This window comes from Rhipicephalus sanguineus, unplaced genomic scaffold (assembly GCF_013339695.2).
Source record: "Rhipicephalus sanguineus isolate Rsan-2018 unplaced genomic scaffold, BIME_Rsan_1.4 Seq1131, whole genome shotgun sequence".
Lineage (NCBI taxonomy): Eukaryota > Metazoa > Arthropoda > Arachnida > Ixodida > Ixodidae > Rhipicephalus > Rhipicephalus sanguineus.
The window spans coordinates 12,224-30,156 of record NW_023614380.1 but is presented as its reverse complement, the minus strand read 5'-3'; the positions used below and the strand labels follow the sequence as shown (position 1 = coordinate 30,156).

General features: G+C 41.5%; 1 long non-coding RNA gene across 2 annotated transcripts; it reads right to left on the bottom strand.

The window, feature by feature from the left end:
* Nucleotides 1-5,065: 5,065 nt before the first annotated feature.
* LOC125756519 (uncharacterized) lies at nucleotides 5,066-16,706 on the bottom strand. Of its 2 annotated transcripts, XR_007414566.1 has the most exons (5): nucleotides 16,268-16,706; nucleotides 15,286-15,414; nucleotides 13,439-13,578; nucleotides 11,006-11,106; nucleotides 5,066-6,473 (listed from the first exon to the last, which is right to left on the bottom strand). It is a non-coding gene; the product is annotated as an uncharacterized LOC125756519 (long non-coding RNA). The 2 variants fall into 2 exon arrangements; XR_007414565.1 differs by having other exon boundaries at nucleotides 13,439-15,414.
* Between the last annotated feature and the right edge of the window lie 1,227 nt (nucleotides 16,707-17,933).

Genomic DNA, 17,933 nt, shown 5'->3' with positions numbered 1-17,933 from the left:
GAGACTTTATAAAAGAATCGCCGAGAAAAACCGTTTATTTGCGCAATTCATACAGACAAAAGAGCCTAATTTGTTTGTTGAGTATAAACAAATCATAAATAAATTGGGAGCCCACATTAAAAAAGCACGAAATGAATATTACTCAAATAAGTTCCAGACATGTCATTCCTCTAAGCAAACTTGGTCTATGTTAAACCGATTTATTGGTGGTAATAAAAATCGCATTGACACACCCTTCACACATGGAGGATAAATTTTAGACGGTGTCAATTTAGCTGATAGAATCAACGCGCATTTTTTTACTGCAGGCACACTAAAGGAACCACATGTCTATTCCGTAGATTCTGTGAGTTTCATGAAGGGAACGTATTCCAAATCTATATTTTTATCACCATGCAGTAACGAAGAAATATTTCATATCATACATTTACTGAAGCACAAGTGTGCCTCTGGTGCAGAAAACATAATGACAAAGCCAGTTAAAGTGATCTCCGATATTATCCCTGGTACCCTGGCACATTTACATGTAACGTTATGCTGGCCACTGGATCTTTTCCTGATGACATGAAACTGGCCCATGCCAGTGTGATTTACTAGGGCGGTAACAGAGATGACCTAAATAAATATAGGCCCATCTCTGTGCTGTCAGTTTTTTTCAAAAGTCGCTGAATACGTAAATAACAATCGTCTATATAGTTACATTTCCGATAATAACATTTTGGTCGATCAACCAGTTTGAATTTAGAAAAAAAAATTCAGAAATCGCCCTAATGGATATAAAGGAAAAATATTAGACAACTTTGAGCATAAATTCATAACAGTAGGTATATTTTTAGACCTGCGCAAGGCGTTTAATTCAGTCGCCCATGACATACCAAAAAGAAAATTGCATTATTAAGGTAGAAGAGGAGTTGCGTTGGACTTACTCAGTAACTACCTAAATAATCGCCAGCAATTCACGTATGCTAATAATATTAAGTCAAACACAGGACTCATATCAACTGGCTTACCACAAGGGTCTATTCTTGGTCCCGTTCTATTTTTACTTTATATAAACGATATAGTTAACGTAAAAGGTAATAAGGACATTGTGATTTATGATGACGACACGAATGTATGTTTCACCGGACAGGATTGCCAAGAATTACAGTATGCAGCAAACGCATAGTTGTCTGAACTATCATTATGGCTACAAACAAATCGGTTGCAATTCAACGTCACAAAAACAAAGTATGTATTGTTCAGACCAATGAATAAAACCATTATTAATGAGTTTTGTTTAAAATATCACGGAAACGAAATTGCAAGCGAATCAAAAATCAAATTTCTCGGGGTTCTATTTCACGAGAATATGCCTTGGTTGGAACACATCACTTACTTGTCCACTAAAGTTGCTCGCTCAATAGGCATAAATAAATTACGTTATGCATTACCGGTTAGAACAAAGCTGTTATTGTACTACTCGCGTGTTTATTCTCATTTTCATTATTGCATAGTTGTATGAGTAACGACTACACAGATTAACGTAATGAAGCTTTCAGTACTCCAAAAAACTGTACGTGCTATCGAGAGTCTCTCAATGCGTGAAAGCACGAAAAGTACATTTCGAAAACACAGTCTCCTGAACATTTCACAAATATATCTGAAAATACTATCAATTCATATACACCAACTTCTCAGAAATGATAAAAAGAGTTTCGAACAACGATATCTAAATGTCAACCTATCTTACGATTTTCGACATCAACACTATCACTTCCATACAACACGAACAAATTGCGGCCTTCAGAGACTTTCTGTTATCATACATCGTACCTTGCATGTTTATCCGCAAATTGATTTGCTAATAAGGGAATATTCAAAATGTAACATTCCTTCAAACGTGTTAAACAGTTTGCTATTAGCAGAAATGTAGAAAAAGCTTTATAATCTTCTCTTGTCTTCTTCAGGTAATTTTGTCATGATCTTTTATGTCCAACAAAAATTTACCAGCTATTCATTGATGTCTTAAACTACTGTTATGTACATGTGACTGGTTGGGATGTACTTTATTTTGTATTTGTTATTGTTTCGTTTAGCATGGTAGATGCTTTGATTCGGGACAGTGACTCCATGCATTGTATAACTGACACATTGTATAACATCGCATCATATTGTACGATCACTGTGTAGAACTTCTGTAAACTTCATGCGGCAACATGTGCCTGAACTACCGAAGGGAAGTTGGGCCCTCGTCAGGTGCATTCACACACCTTTAGTCCAATTTCCTCGGTATACAGTGTTCGCTGCACACCGGAATAAAAATTTTGATTTGATGTGATTTGAAAAAGACTCCCTACTAGCCGCATGTTTTTAGTTCACTTTAATTTCTTTATTTTTATATCATAACTATCACATTACAGTTAATATCTAATAATGCATGTATACTTTCCTTGGCTTCATTGTTTGTTGATTGCATCAACAATCACGTGAGTCACTTGAGTAAGGCCAGGCTTCTGTTAAATAACAGTAATAATAAATCATTATATGATTATGTGGGACGCCGTAGTGGAGAGCTCCGGAAATGTCCAACATTCGTGTTCTTTAACGTTCACTGACATGGCACAATACACGGGCCTCTAGCGTTTCGCCTCCACGGAAATGCGAACGCCGCGGCGGCGATAAAACCCGCGACCTTCGGGTCAGCAGCCGAGCACCCTAACCGCTACACCAACGTGGCGGACTGTTAAATAACACTGTGCGGAATCGCACACCTAGGCTAGTAAGAGTTATTAAAGTTATATATAATACTAACGGTGCTTCGGTCATAGCGTAATTTCATGCTGCTAACTCGAAGCACATGTGCTGACCTATGTGCTTATATACCAGCCCTCTCATTACATATCGTATGCAATTCTATTCAAGGTTAGGTGTGATCCCAACCTGTGAATTCAAGTGCGCTGTCAGTACAAATACGTAGCGTCCTTCGCGGCAACATCACTTGTATGTGATCTGGGGTATCTGTGTGAGCACGCGTTCGCGTCGGTGTTTGCTAATGCAGTTTCCTAAATCGACCCACCAGAACCATATCTTGGCGCACCCGGGTGCTCGATCTTCATTGCTCGGTGCGACAACTTGTGCCTTTGACCATAAAATGGACGGCCTCAAGCTGCATCGATATCGCCGGCTTTCCATTCCACCCAGGTTTTGCTTCTCCTATGCCATGCGATGCTGTTTTAAAATACTGGGAGAGATAAGAGCATGGAAAACTATGTTCGATGTTACTCTGTCATCAGCGTTAGTTGCCATCGCCCCGACATTTGTGATATCGCTTTGCTTTCTATGACAGCGTTAATAAAACGGAGGAAAACGCGATGAAAAGCGTGGTAACAAAACAGTCACAATTCTGCCGCAAGGGTGAATCAATAAATGCGATATCAACAAGGCGAAGTTTTATGCGCAGTAAGAATAGCAGCTAACTCCCTTAAAATCCAATCTGGCTTAACTCTACAAAACGCTGATGTAAGGCAATACGGCCGCTACAGCAAGCGAAGCGGTTTTCGTGCTGTATGTCGCTTCAGCGCGAAGGTGTCACAGCATAACACGTACAAGGGTATAAGCTGTCTACTGATCTCTGTCAAAATAGAGCGCGCGCGACGGCGCCTTTTTGATCAAAGTTCGCCGACGCTGCTCAAGCGACGCAGCCCCCCCCCCCTCTGTGGGCACCACTTCATGCTCTTTCGCCTGGCGGAGTCGTCCGGCACGTTTCACCGATTTCGCCTTTATACGGAACCTGACGGAGCGCCCATATCATTGCTATAGCAATGGCATAAATACATTGCAGTGTGAAGACACTAAAGCAGAAGTGAGAATCAACTTAAAGCCAATATTCGTACAAGCTTTTCCAGGAATCGTGCTATGTTGTTTAACTGTATAAATTGGTTATTTGTGTCCAGTTATTAATAATTGAACAATAACTGTAGAAGTAACAGTAATAATCGAACAAGGGACTGTTTTATTTATCTAATGTTTTAAACATGTTCGTGACAAATAAAGCCACTTGTTCTGTTTGGATGCAATACAGAAGCTGTCAATACTGTTCGATCATGAGGTTCTGCTCGAAAACCAAACACATTGGCTTACTTGCGCTGGAACTTGTCATTATGGAATACCGGTTACCCGACTTCAATGCCTTGCCTAAACATTGTTTGCCCGGGAAAACCAATGCTAGGTTGGCAGGACAACGCGCTGCTAACGCAAACGAATGGTGCAGAGGCAAAGCCAGTTAACATTTAAAGGTTTAGTTCCGCCTGATCAGCTTTGAAACAACGACTCTTGAAGGGAACGCACGAGACTCTCAAGGATTTGGAAACCGTACTCAGAAAAATCGGATACGGAATACGTTAGGCACTGTTTATAGACATCCAGTACTTCGCTCAAAGACAACGGTCATTGCGTCTTAATGGCCTGCCCATTATATAAAGCAGTGATTATTATGCAGGGCGCATTAGCCACCGTCTCGTCCTACTACATTTCTGGGGGTGCAGATTCGAGCCGGTGCGCTTCTGAACCGGACGCTGCAGACTTGTAACGACTGCATCGAATCACAAAGTTCGCTTTTAGTCGATAGACGCATTTCCCTAATCTACGCGCATACCGCTAACGAGGGAAGGACTCGAAACCTTTCTCCGCCACTGCGGTAAAGCCAAAAGTAGCGAAAAATGACACGCACGGAGAGGCATAATCTTCAAACTTTGGAACTTGTATTGCCACAACTGAGGGCGCCACGATTCTTAAGTCGCAAAGTATGCAAAGTACGCTAATGAACTAACATTAGAATGAGGCGAGCTCCGTCTTTAAATAGGACCATTAGCTGCCACAGTTGTTCGAGCTCTGGCGCTCATCAATGTATACGTACAATACAGTTGAAATCTTTTCACGTGAATATGTACAGCTCAACATTCGCCTACACTGCAAAAAATCTGGCCCCTAAACACGGACAAAGCTGAAGGTATAGCGGTGCCGAGCACTTTTCCGCGATCCGAATTAAACGATTTCTCTAAAAAGGAGTCTTCTTACGAAGTGCTTTCGTTACCACAGATAAAACAAAGCACTCCGTCGCTTTGTTTGAATGAGAGCACTGTTCCGTGACCAGAATAAAACAATTTCCTTCAAAGAAGGTCTTCTTACGTGCCTCCTACGTTAAGATACTAAAGACTGGTCTGCCCGTACTGTCCAATATAATACGGCACATTTGCCTTAATGCAAAATAACTGTTTTGTACCACAACTGCACCATAAAATCCCATAGAAGCTTTGCCACCTATGCAGGTGGCAGTCTCGGTATACGCTGGCAACAAGTGAGCGGAGGTCGACCAGTCCACTAGCCACATACGTCCACGTACACGTTCGGTATGGGTCTGTGGTTGTTGTTTCAAGCAGATGCTTCATGACGCATGAACCATAATTCCAATAGTTTTCCTCCACCTTCGTTCCTGAGCCAGCATCGTCGCATTGTTAAGGTCGAAGCTATAACCTGTCGTCTTGCAGTATTCAACAAGCTGTCTTAAAATGCGCTCCATGGGTGGCTTTAGCAACATTCCCACTTTGTGTTCTTTGAACGTCTTTGGCATTTTCCTGCCCAATTCGCCGATGTAAGTGGTGTCATGAACCCCACAACGTACTCTGTAGAATACCCTGCTCTAATCATCCGCAGGTGTGCGGTCTTTGGGCTTTGTGAACACATGTCCTAAGGACAAGGTATACACAAACACCGCCGAAGATTAGAGCGGGATCATCTACGAAGTACAATGTGGGGATTGCGACACAACTTGCATAGGCGAAATGGGTTGAAGAAGGTAATCGAAGGTTAAAGAACACAAAGAGGATGTTGCGAAAACCACCCATGCAACATGTTCTAAGACGGAGCTTGTTGAACGCTGCTGAATGACAAGGCATAACTTTGACCTAATCAATTCGACGATGCTACCTCGTGTACAAAGGTCGGAGGAAAAGAAAAATCTTGGAATCATGGTTCATTCATCACGGCGCATTGGCTTGCAACAACAACAGCAGCCCTCTACGAGATGTTTACAAGGAAATGTGCGACTAATGGACTGGTCAAACTCCGCTTATATTTGGCAGCGTATACTGAGAATGTCGCCTGCATAGGTGGCAAAACTTTCATGTCATTTTGTTAATAATTGTTGTGTTAAGTCAAAGTAAACATTTTACAATCAAGCTACACATCCCGAGCTGGTAGATGTGGGGGTAGCATGCCATGTGTAGATGCACTGTACTGTGTGAACTTGCTGATGACGGAAGCATACCTGCTGCTTCATGCCAAATAAACAGTGAAGTACACTACTACATGCTTCTTTAAATGCCACTTTGGCAGATGTATTCAGGAACATATTTGTCAAAAGTGTTGCAAGCCTGCTTATGAAACTGTGTGCACGGCCCATGGACAGCTCCACTTCGCTCCTTTCTGTACGTCTGAAAAGGAAGTGAAAGAAAACACCTAGAGCAACAGCAATGTTCAGAATTTATACACATTTAAACATTGCCATGGTGCATGTGCACATGGCCTCCCTTAGCATCACTGTTTCAGAAATCAAAAAAGCAGAAACGGTATTTTGCAGATATTTCTGGACTCGTTCTAATTATATGAAGAACAAGCAGCATGATTTCACGAAGACTTATTGCTATAGTACACAAGAACTCAGGGTTAAACACACTACGTTCTAACTGCAAGAGTATTTATTTACGTGCATTACCAATTCTATTCAATTATTGTCATGATGTTGAAGCAAAAGTCTTAACAGTTACAATTTTCGTACTTAATGCTGCCGAGAAAGCCGAGAGTTATGTGGGTGAAGAAATGAAGAATTGCGCATGTATAAAATGGAATCGGCTCGCACAAGACGAGGCAAATTGTAGACCACTGCGAAGGGCTACTGCTGCAGTGCACATATAATAAGGCTGAAGATGACAAAGATTAAAGCGTAAACGTAAAGGATGAGAATTAAATTGAGAAGCAAGGCTTGCTGTCAATAGCTCTTGAATTCTATCAGAAAAACATGACAGTTGTATATCCTGTACATCTTAACGCGACAAAAGTTGAGCTGAAGATGGCGGCTTGAATAAATGTCAAACCATTGAACAAAGCGTGTTGTTGGAGCCAATGTTTCAACAAATTGATGTGTCTAAGTTGTTGCAGCAACCTTGATGCAATTCGTTGCCCCTCTAAAGAGGAGTCCTCTTGTTGAATCACTAGCTCCAACAACATTCGTTGTTCAACAATTATTTCATGAGCTGCACATCTCGTTACATTCATTACAAACCTCTACTGTACCAAATGCTACTATGGCAATGATAGTGGGTGCAATACTTAAGCTGCAGTGTCATAAGCAGGTGACCGGCTATTCAACTCTTTAAATATACCAGATCCATAAAGACTGCAAACCATGAGGCAAGCACAACACAAAGAACAAGCGTAAGGAAATTGAAAGAGGTTAACTTTAATAAACGAGGTATGGAATTAGTCATCCCCATTTTAAGTATAAAAGGTGGTTTTTTAACGAACTCCTTTGCTGTTGAAAAAGATCATGCTGCTAAAAAGATCATACCTGTAGTCAAGTGCTAATTTCCAGGACGAAATTTCGTGATGCTGAGAGCATGCATTAAACTTTATGCACGATAAGCGTTAGGTGCAATGTCAGAGAGGTGGAGATGATTTAATGGATAGCAAATACTAAAAATGAAAAGCTCTGAGTAACTATCGCAAGAATAAGGACGAAGTAAGGAGGGAAGCATATGATAAGCTAGTGCAATGTCTGAAGCGAGTTAATCTTGTCTTAGAATATGCAGTCATAAAGTGAGATCCAGTAAGTAGGCGTCACATGCACTGATTGTGAGAGAGATATGGAAATGACGGACCACCTTTTAAATAAATGTAAAAATGTCCACCCATGTACGTGTTGGGAACTAGCTCTCATGAAGCCCTAGGCTTAGAGAAAGCTTGATAAAGATGAACACATCCACAAGAGAAATCAGTAAAAGACAGATGGAGGATTGGTAGTGGAAAAGCAGCGAGAACAGCCAAAAACAAACTTGCAGGGTCTTTTGTACAATGCCGAAAAATAAGCTACCTATTATAAGTTTTTTTAAGGAAAGAAATTTAATTCAGGTAGGAAAGGCATTAAGCCAATTCAAAAATTGAGCTTGGCCACTTGCATGTCAATGCTTCGCTTTAAAGGGAACACACATAGCATCCATCCATCTACAGATGTGAAACTGCGTCATGCAAGATAACTTATACAAAGTTATTGCTTTGAGCAATTAGAGCAAAATATTTCAGGATAGCACCTAACTGGGCTGGTTAGTACATGATTACAACGGGAACAAACAGCGCTGGGCACGGGACGGAAAAAAAAGGTAGACGAAGGCGACAGCACCCTCGTCTATTGTTCTTTCTTCGTCCCGTGTCCAGCGCTGTTTGTTCCCGTTTTAATGCAGAATATTTCTTTCTTTAATCTGAAGGTGGCAGTGTTTCATGGCTAAAATAGTTTACTAATTTGCATTTCAAGTTACATTTTTTCAGCCATAAGGAAACACTGCAAAATGCTGAAGTTCTAATGTTAACATTTATCAGAAGAAAGACTAATTCTTTCGTATGGAATACCGAAGGTTGATTTCCAAAGTTCATTGCCTTTGTATTTTGTGCTGTTCCCTTATCATTTTCCTTAAGACGGTTGTATAGATGTTCTTGGTTTATCTTGTGTTTTGTATATGTTATGCTCCTGTTTTTGCTTAGCAAGATCATTTTATGTGTAACTTATCACTGTAGCCCACTTTGCAATACTGCTTACTGGTGTCAGCAGTATTGTCAAGTAATAAATAAATAAGTAAATAGATATCCACTTTGTCATAAAACTACTATAAAAACAAAATAATCAGAAACGTTCCACCCAAACTGTAACAGTCGGAAAAAATAGCTTTTGACCCATATTGCAGCTTAGCTTTTGCTATGTAGCATTCCAAACAGAAATGTCGCCAAGACATTATTGTGTGGTATACTTTGCTGGCAATTTATATTCCATTTAAAAAAAATATATACTGCTTGGTTGTAAGCAAGGAAAAATTTACTGAAGTGAATAATCCCTAGCCTGCACAGAGTCTCGTTCCTTGACCTTCGCTGCACAGCACATTGGCACAGGATTCACGCGGGTGCCCCTGTGCTCATATAGTGCAAGTCTAAATGTTGCAGATTTAAGCAATACTTCTGTCTGAAATACCATGCAAGAACAATGATGTGCTGTGCAGTGAAGGCAAAGCTCCAAGAAACTTCCCACAGCCTTGTTATTTTTCATTTGAAAAAATTATTTTTCGCTTGAAGATAATATTACACCTTAAAAACTTTGTCTAAATTATCGCACGAGGAAAGCACACTATGATGTGTAGGCAACATTTTAGCTGGGATTGCTACACAGTGAAAGAGAGCCCGCAATATGGGTTCAAACACTACTTCTTCCAAGTGCCAATTTGAAGACATTTTTGCTTCTTTTTGCCAGCAGCATTTTCAACCCTTGGTATATGCACTGAACGCATACTGTGAATATATTTCACATGAAACATTCAGTCTTTTTTACAATATACTTAAAAATGGTGCATTTTGCAATGTTTCCTCACGACTGCAAATAGCATAAATTGAAATCAAAATAAATTCGACTATCATAGTCATGAAAGATTGGTGACTATGTTAAAGAAACAAATGCTTTGTAGTAATAGCTCGACGCAATAACCATGTGTCAATTAATTTGCCTGACACAGCTTCATTTCTGCATGCGAAGTTTGAAAGGTCTTTGCTGCATCATGCAATTCTTTCCCCGAAAATAACGCTTGAATGACTACTTCCCACACTGAAACATAACAGCACCAGTTTTACAAAATATTGGAAATGGTCAAAAAACGACCTGGCACACTGGCGTGAAATGACCCAAATAGGTACTAAAATAAAACAGTGTGCACTGTCAGACACTAAAATGAAGCACTAATCTGCTTGTATTGCTAAATTACTTCAAAACCCTGCTCTGAATAACTGCCCACAAGAAGTTGATTGCGAAAAATTTACTTTAACCTCTGACCTATTTTTATCTATCTCTAGTATAATGACTCCTAACCTTCGGCACACACACAAAGGCACAAAGCATTTCATATGGTTCAATGCCTTCGAACAGTACGGAAGGTCATATGTTAAGAAATAGCGTAAAATCTGGACTAATTTTAACCAGCTATGTTTTTATAACATGCAAACATCGAGAAATACACAATAATTTAGTAACTCGCCCCCTCTAAAAGTGTTGCTGTCACAGCTCCAAATTCCATTCACGAGCTATACTGGCTAAAATATTAAAACACAGCTGAATTTCCATCACAATGGTGGATGCACACAAGTCTACAATAATTTAGTAACTCACCCCCTATAAAAGTGTTGCTGTCACAGCTCCAAATTCCATTCACGAGCTATACTGGCTAAAATATTAAAACACAGCTGCATTTCCATCTCAATGGTGGATGCACACAAGTCTACACGAACAGGCATGCACTTTAGATTGACTTCACAAGCCAGATATCCGGTAATCCTGCCGTTGGAGAACGTTACCAAGTGTATGAGCTGGACTACTACATAAGCTAAAATGGATGCTTGTGTGTGTTGGTATGACAGAGCGTAAACAAAGCAGTGCAGAAGACTGAGCACACGAGCACAGCACTGTTTGTGTCTTCCTTTTTCTTGTGCTCCGTCTATTGCGTTTTTTACACTAATGCATTAATTGTGGAAACAACTAGCTGCCGCAATTTGGTCATCTAGGTCGAACTTTTTGGGCCTTGTACCAGACTAAAGAGCTCTGTTGTGAAAGCAACAGGGTGTAACAATATTGCACTACAAATCAGGGAATACAAAGCATCGATAAGAATGTTCAGCCAAAATAAAAGGCTTCAGCAAAATGTTTAAGACACATACTCACAGGTTAATGCTCATTCACAGCTTCTACGGCAGCCCCATGATTTCTGTGCGTCCATCTGTGCGTGCCTTCCTTCCGCCTTTGGGCAAGTTCGTGTAGAATGTCTGCCAGGAAAACAAAAACATCAGAAACAAGTCGACTTTTTTTAGCATGCCTCACATAACCCAAATGAACTTTTCTCTCCCCATGAGGTAGCTGTTTAGAAAGCATCCAAACAGCCTCTGCTTTGTCTATGTATAGCTCATAACCAATAGGTAGCATCCAACACGACACCTGGTCATTGTCAAAGCATACGAGACAAGAAACTGAGACAAGTATAAGCAAAGAGCAAACGGCTATATTTCGCCATTATATTGTTTCCTAATCCAGCCCGATGCATTCATCGCTTAAATTTAATTTACACTGCTATATTGGTGTTCGCCCTAAACTTACTTTCCAAATAACTCACTAGATAACCTATTTCTCTTACGCACTATATGAATACATGTTAAAAAGATGGGGCATGCAAACATGGACACAAGAGAGTCAAGACACCTAAAACGCTGAGATCACTAACTGGAGGCTCATCACCTAATCTACCTTTACATTGTTGAGAGCGTAAATGCACGCCAAAATTCGATGAATGCAGTTTTGTACAAGCACATGAATGAAGAAATGCGTCCAATTGTCGAGGCCTGGCATATCGATAATGGCAGTGCACAAGAGAGCCAACCGTCGATTAACTAGCATAAAGAAGAAATCAAATGCTTGAGCAGTTATCTCTCACGTAGACTATCGCGCGTGCCAGATTGATAGGTATCGCCTCTTGCCTGGGCATGCACAGATAAGTTTCTGTGTCTACTTTATTTTGTGCCACTGTCCACCTTTCCAGTTGGCGTTAGTGGTGTCTTGGTTTCTCTCTTGTGTCCATGTTTGCATGCCCTGCCTTTTTAACATGAATACCTACCAACCAGCTCAGCTGTCTGTTATACTAAATATGTATACAATCTAGAATTACCACTCTGTCCACTTGCTGATGTAATAATAACAATGGGGTTCTGTATGTAAACGTGAAATTAAAAGCACAGGAACCTCTAGGATTTGCACCTCCACCGAAAGTGCAACCACTCCATCAAGGATCGAACCCGCACAGTTCAGATCAGCAGCTGACCATTATAACCACTGTATTGCAGCGGGGGATGTTCACTTGGTAATGTAGGTTAATGTTAAGGATTATGGAAAGAGCTGTAGGTTGAAGAAAGACATGCAATTAAGCAAGGAGCTGCAGACATTATGCAGTTTAGATATTTCTGTAATCCAAAGGGCTGGTGCTCAGGGCATGCACCTAAGGAACTCCTGTTCAGCGTCTCTTTTCGAACCAAAGCTTAGCAGAATTGATGTTCCTGTCTAGATATGCCCCTGAAAACCACAGTTAAATAGCTGCAAAGTAAACACTAGAAGACAGAAAAAATCCATCACTTGTATGATATTAAACACATCAAGATGCAAATACACCAAACACCCTGGACTGTGAAACGCATTGATTGAAAAGATATCAGTTAAACAAAGCAGCATAGCAATGAACTTCCATGTAGCTGCCACACGGCAAAAAGCAGGTGGCTCTGGTGCCATGAAAAATCTATAATAACACTTGTTGAATATAGCAGGATGTTTTGTATGATAAATGTATAAATTACCACTCACAGAAGCTGACATGCTATTTTAAAAATCAGCATTGCAAAAAATAAAGCAAGAAAACCACGTGACGTGTGAATTTACCATTCATAATTTAAGGCTAAAGGGCCCCTAAACAACCCCGGAGTCTAAAATTTGTGACAACTGCACGCTTGTACAACGTGAACATGTTGTCACATGAATTTTTTCATTAAGTGGTGTAATAATGAAGCCACAGGGGATAGAACGAACATTCCAGCTGGTTTCAGTTTCTCGCTCAGCCTGACCGTCCTGAAGAGGGGCTTCCTCGATGTGCCACTGTGCCAGAGCGGTGCGGTGAGGAAGCACAGTAAAAGCACTGGCGAGATAAACCAATTCGCAACTCTTGTGACAACCACAGATACTGCATCATCACAAAGCCAAAATGCCGTTTCGTATTGCAGAGGACTATTCAACAGTCAGCGTTACTTAATGTTGCTCATAGGCAACATTACACCACTTCGCTAGCAAAGAGGACTGGTCAAGCGCTGAAGAGGAGGTGCGGTTATTGTTTTTAGAAGTGGAGTGTCTGACATTCGGACAATGTGATTCCTGCGGCCCTCTGTACGAATTAGCGAGCTTGTTTGGGAGGTGTAAAAAAAAGAAGTCGGAGCTTGCTGACTGGCCCTTTAAGAGAATGTAAATATACACTAGAAGGAAGTACACTTGTAGACATATTACTATAAGCTATAAAAAACAGGCAATTAACATGCTCAATCCATGCAGCATAGGGATGTCTCACACCTTTGCAAGAACTTTACTATGGTGGCTGCATGTTTGTGTAGGCCAGAAGCAGCAGGCACGTGGCTTCCATGAATTTGACCCGTTCGTTGAAGGGAAACTGCTGCTCACATCCTTGTAGCACTGCTTTTTGAAGATGCTTCCTGCGATAACAAAATGACCACAACACAATTATGGTCTGCAAATATCCACAGATGACCTACATTGCTGCCCTTTCTCATTAAATTCAGCTCTAGACTAAACACTGCAATAGCGGCATCCTCCTACATTACAGGGCATCATACTGCTTTCCTTGGCCTGGTTTTTAGTTCAATAATTGTTTTCACCCATAACAGAATGTAGCACTAGTAAAGATTCGGTTGGGGAGGGTGCAGTCGTAAAGTGTGTATGCAAAGTAAGAATATGAAAAAAAAACAATGGCATAATTTCACATGAGATATAACAATTATCATAATTCATGTAATGTCAGACACCAAGAAGTGTTTAATTGAGCAAGTTTTGACCTTAAGCTATCACAAAACAATGCCCTTTATGGAAAGTGGGATTTGCAGAGTGAACTCTGATGATGAAATTGGCTGCCTTTACTGGCTCTGTAGCTGCAAGTGCATTGCTAAAGCCGCTTGAATGCACTTAACAAGCCTGTGTAATGATATTGACAAATGTACAGAGAAGACAAACTCATTCGTTCTCACTTAGCTGCCATCACAGCAATACGTTGCTTCGTGTCAGGTTTCCTGGTATGCAGAATGCACGAACTTGGTGGCCGTGCCATACCACAATAAACATGATCGACATCTGCTCCAACTGCGTAAGTAGCTGGAAAGTGCTAAATTACACAATCAGCTGTACCATGCACACATAATGTAAATTCTAGCAGTGGCAACATTTCGCACCTCATAATAGCCTATGGGCATTGTACTCGTTGATGCTGCCAGCTGCATTCCCTGTTTTCATTTCTAGCATGCATAGCACATGCACACAAAGCACCCAATAACTGTGGGAAGCAGAGTAGATCGTCCGAGGTAATCAATAAAATTGATTGACAGGAATTCCACACATCACTCAAGCCTGTTGTTTAGCATAAGTGATGAGAATGTGCAGCCAAATGTACACAGCAAATTCAGTATTGGCCTTGAAGAATTGCAAGATAGGTTGAAGCTTTCCAGAAACAAATCGTATACAGTAAAGTCTGTCCCAGATACTGAAATCATGAAGTTATAAATTTTAAAGTGGGCCGCTATATTCTTCAAGCACCATGCATTGCATTTATGAAAACGCTAACATCCCTGTACAACAATGCGTGCTGCAAGAAGTCATAAACCTTAATATTTTTGGCACAATGCCATTTCCCAGTACCACGTTTTACAGAAAGGCAACATTTTCCTTTGCAAAACTAAGCCATGTTCCCAGGCAAAATGCACTGTCCATGGTGACAAACATGAAGTACGCTCTTCTATACAGCTTAGCTGGTTTACTGGAACTAAAAGCTACGGTAACGCTGTCTTAATTGAACTGGCTAGCAAGAGCCTTCTCGCTGCTGTTTATGTGAAGTAATTTCACCTTGGTGGAACGTCACAAGAGTAAGTGGCACATAATAATGAGTGCGAAAACACAGTAACAGGTTGTGCAACGGCTACCAGGTATGCCCATTCGTGGAAACTGTGGGCTCTTCCCCTAAATGAACCAGTTGGAAATAACCCTTTTGCATGAATAAACTTAAGTTGGTTGCTGGCATACATAACATTGTTACTCTGCATTTCCATCTCATTTATCTAGCGCTCATTGTTTCCCTTCGACATGACTAGCTCAAAACAAGATTCTTCTTCATTAAATGGAACTTTGTACATTACCTTTACGTTGGCTACAGATGCTTATTTCTTCTGCCTGAATAAGCACCTCCTATAGCATACTTGCCTCAGCCACCTTCTGGACTGCATGGTCAGCACTCCACTGTTTGTCGAGGCACTGCTGTTTGCTACCTGCAGTACGTTGCAAAAAACTTCAGCATTCAAAAAAAAAAAAGGTTAAGAAAAGCCGAACCAGGTGTGCCAGCAGCACCTTGCCCTTTGAGGAGGGAGGAAGAGCTCTGATAAATGGCTAATTCAAGACAAGCGTCGTTCTTCACAAGCTATTATTATGCGATGAGAGGTGGGACTTCAATACACGGACGCACATATAGTGCTAAAAGCAATTGAAAATTCAGCTGAAAGTACGGCTTGTCAAATTAGGTGAACGTGCATAAAGGATAAAAATGGGGCAAACCAATTGAACAAAATACAATGTCATGCTGCAGAAATTGCATTTTTAGCAAATCTATGTTATCTATTGCTTGAAAGATGATAAGCAATGTCCAAGAATGCTAACCTAACGCTTTTGAGGGTCACGTTACATAATGACAAATAAAATGCACGCCTAAAGAAAACATCCCTAAATACACTATATTTCTCCCACTGTACCGATTCACGATTCACACGGTGGCTGATGATTATTCCTTCAGAGCTCGTGCGAACGAAATGGATGTTGAAGCTTCGGTTTCACGGCGTTACTCCAAGTAATTTGTCGAGAGACATGCATAAAACGCATGACAATGGTGAGCCTGACAAAAATGTTGTCTCCTTTCAGCAAATATTAGCGTAGAGCAGTGCGTGCAAGCGAGCTAATTACCAAAACTTTATAACACTACCGACTACGTTCTTGACAAATGTCATGCGCGAGCAGAATCCTCACAACTACAACCGCATACACTACCAACACGTTATGCGATTTTCTTCGGCGACAAGGCGTACTACAATAACAATAACTCATAATGTACGAAGCGTAACGTTCACTTACCTCTGGCAATAAAAAATACGCTGGCAGCGTACACTGCTAGATGACCGCCGGTTTCCAATGGTGCGCCAAGCGAGGAATCGCCGAGCTACCGGCCGTCCCCGAGCGTCAAAGCATTTTCCAGGGCGACAGAACGCGTCGTCGACAAAGGATTGCGGCGCTGCTACTCACTGACGTGCGGAAACATTTGAAGGTGTTCTTCAAAACTATGAATCGCGTCCGTCGGTCACACCGAACAAAGCAGTCGCAGAGATTGAAGTCGCACGGTCGGCATCTGGTGACTATTTGCCTGGTACCGCGTATACTTGCGCTTACGTCAGTAACCACGAAATACAACACACAATACACACAATGCGAGGCAGCGCGTTAAAAGTCGACCGCACAAACAGAACTCGGCACGACGATCACACGAACGCAGAACTATACGGGCTAGGAAGGTCTCCTTAGTGTCGTGAGCGCGCCTGCCAGGTGGAAAGATTGCGCGATCCAGCGTGCAGACGGCGCTGCCGCTCGCTGGCGTGCTTTCGCGCGTGTGAGCCTGCGCTCTGTGGAGTTTCCCGTTGAAGCCAAGCTTTTTGTTGCGGTATAAGCTCGTCGTGTAGGCCACACATGGCGCTGATAAATTGTAAAACGAAGAAAAGAAAACTCTGGAGACTATGCGGGCAGATTAGCTTCTTCTGAACGGCACATGCTGGCGTAGAGAACAAACATGTAGGAAATTCGGGGTTTCCGTTCTAGTTGATTAACATTCTTTTTCACGCAGTAATGTTTGAGTACAATGATTGAAATATTCATTGACAATTATAGCGGTTACATCAAGAACAAAAATAAAATGAACAGACGCAAAGACAGATATTTTCGCGCAGAATGTAAACAGTGAAAGGAAAAGATAGGTGCATATAAAAAAGAAAAATAATTAATTAAAAGTAAGAATCAGCGAACAGTCAAATGAAATTTATGTACACATGAGGGACCTCCCTTGATGTTTCACGCCCACTCTTGCAGGCATACTGGATCCGTAGAAGCTCTGAATGAGAATCGATGCCTTTTCATTGCACGAGTTCTTTTGCATAACGTCATGGAACAGGTTGTCTTTTTCTTTTTAGGCATGTTGCGTTGGAGAGGCTAGAAAGATTTGCAGTCGCACGCGAGCATGCACGAACCTCTCAAGACGCAGCTCGGAATGAAATTGCAACAACCACGAAAATTCCAGGGTCGGATCTAAGAGGAACAGGGTACCGGTGCCCTTACCCCCTCCCCCCTTTAATTTTCGACGACCGTAGCGGCAGCCGCTACGGGTCGCTGCGAGCGCCTGCACCCTAAAGCTTTACTGCACCCTAGAGTTACTGTAAATGTTACTTTTATGTGGCGGAGTTGCTCATCTGTTTTCAAAACGCCGCTAGCAATCGTGCACTGCAGAGAAGCTGATGCGCAGGCCGCCGCCGCTGCAGCGAACCGGTTTGTACTCCCGTGCCACAGTCCCGAAAGGAGGCTTTCATAAAGGGACGCTTTTCACCAATACGAAGCAGCGCCGCATGTTCCTTGTGTCCTTGTCTATTAGGCACCGTGGAACGCCGCACAGAAGCCTTCGCGGTAGGGATGTCCGAAAAGCAAATTTATTTTAGGTTCGAAGCGAACAGTGATTACCTCGAATAATTTTGAATCGAAT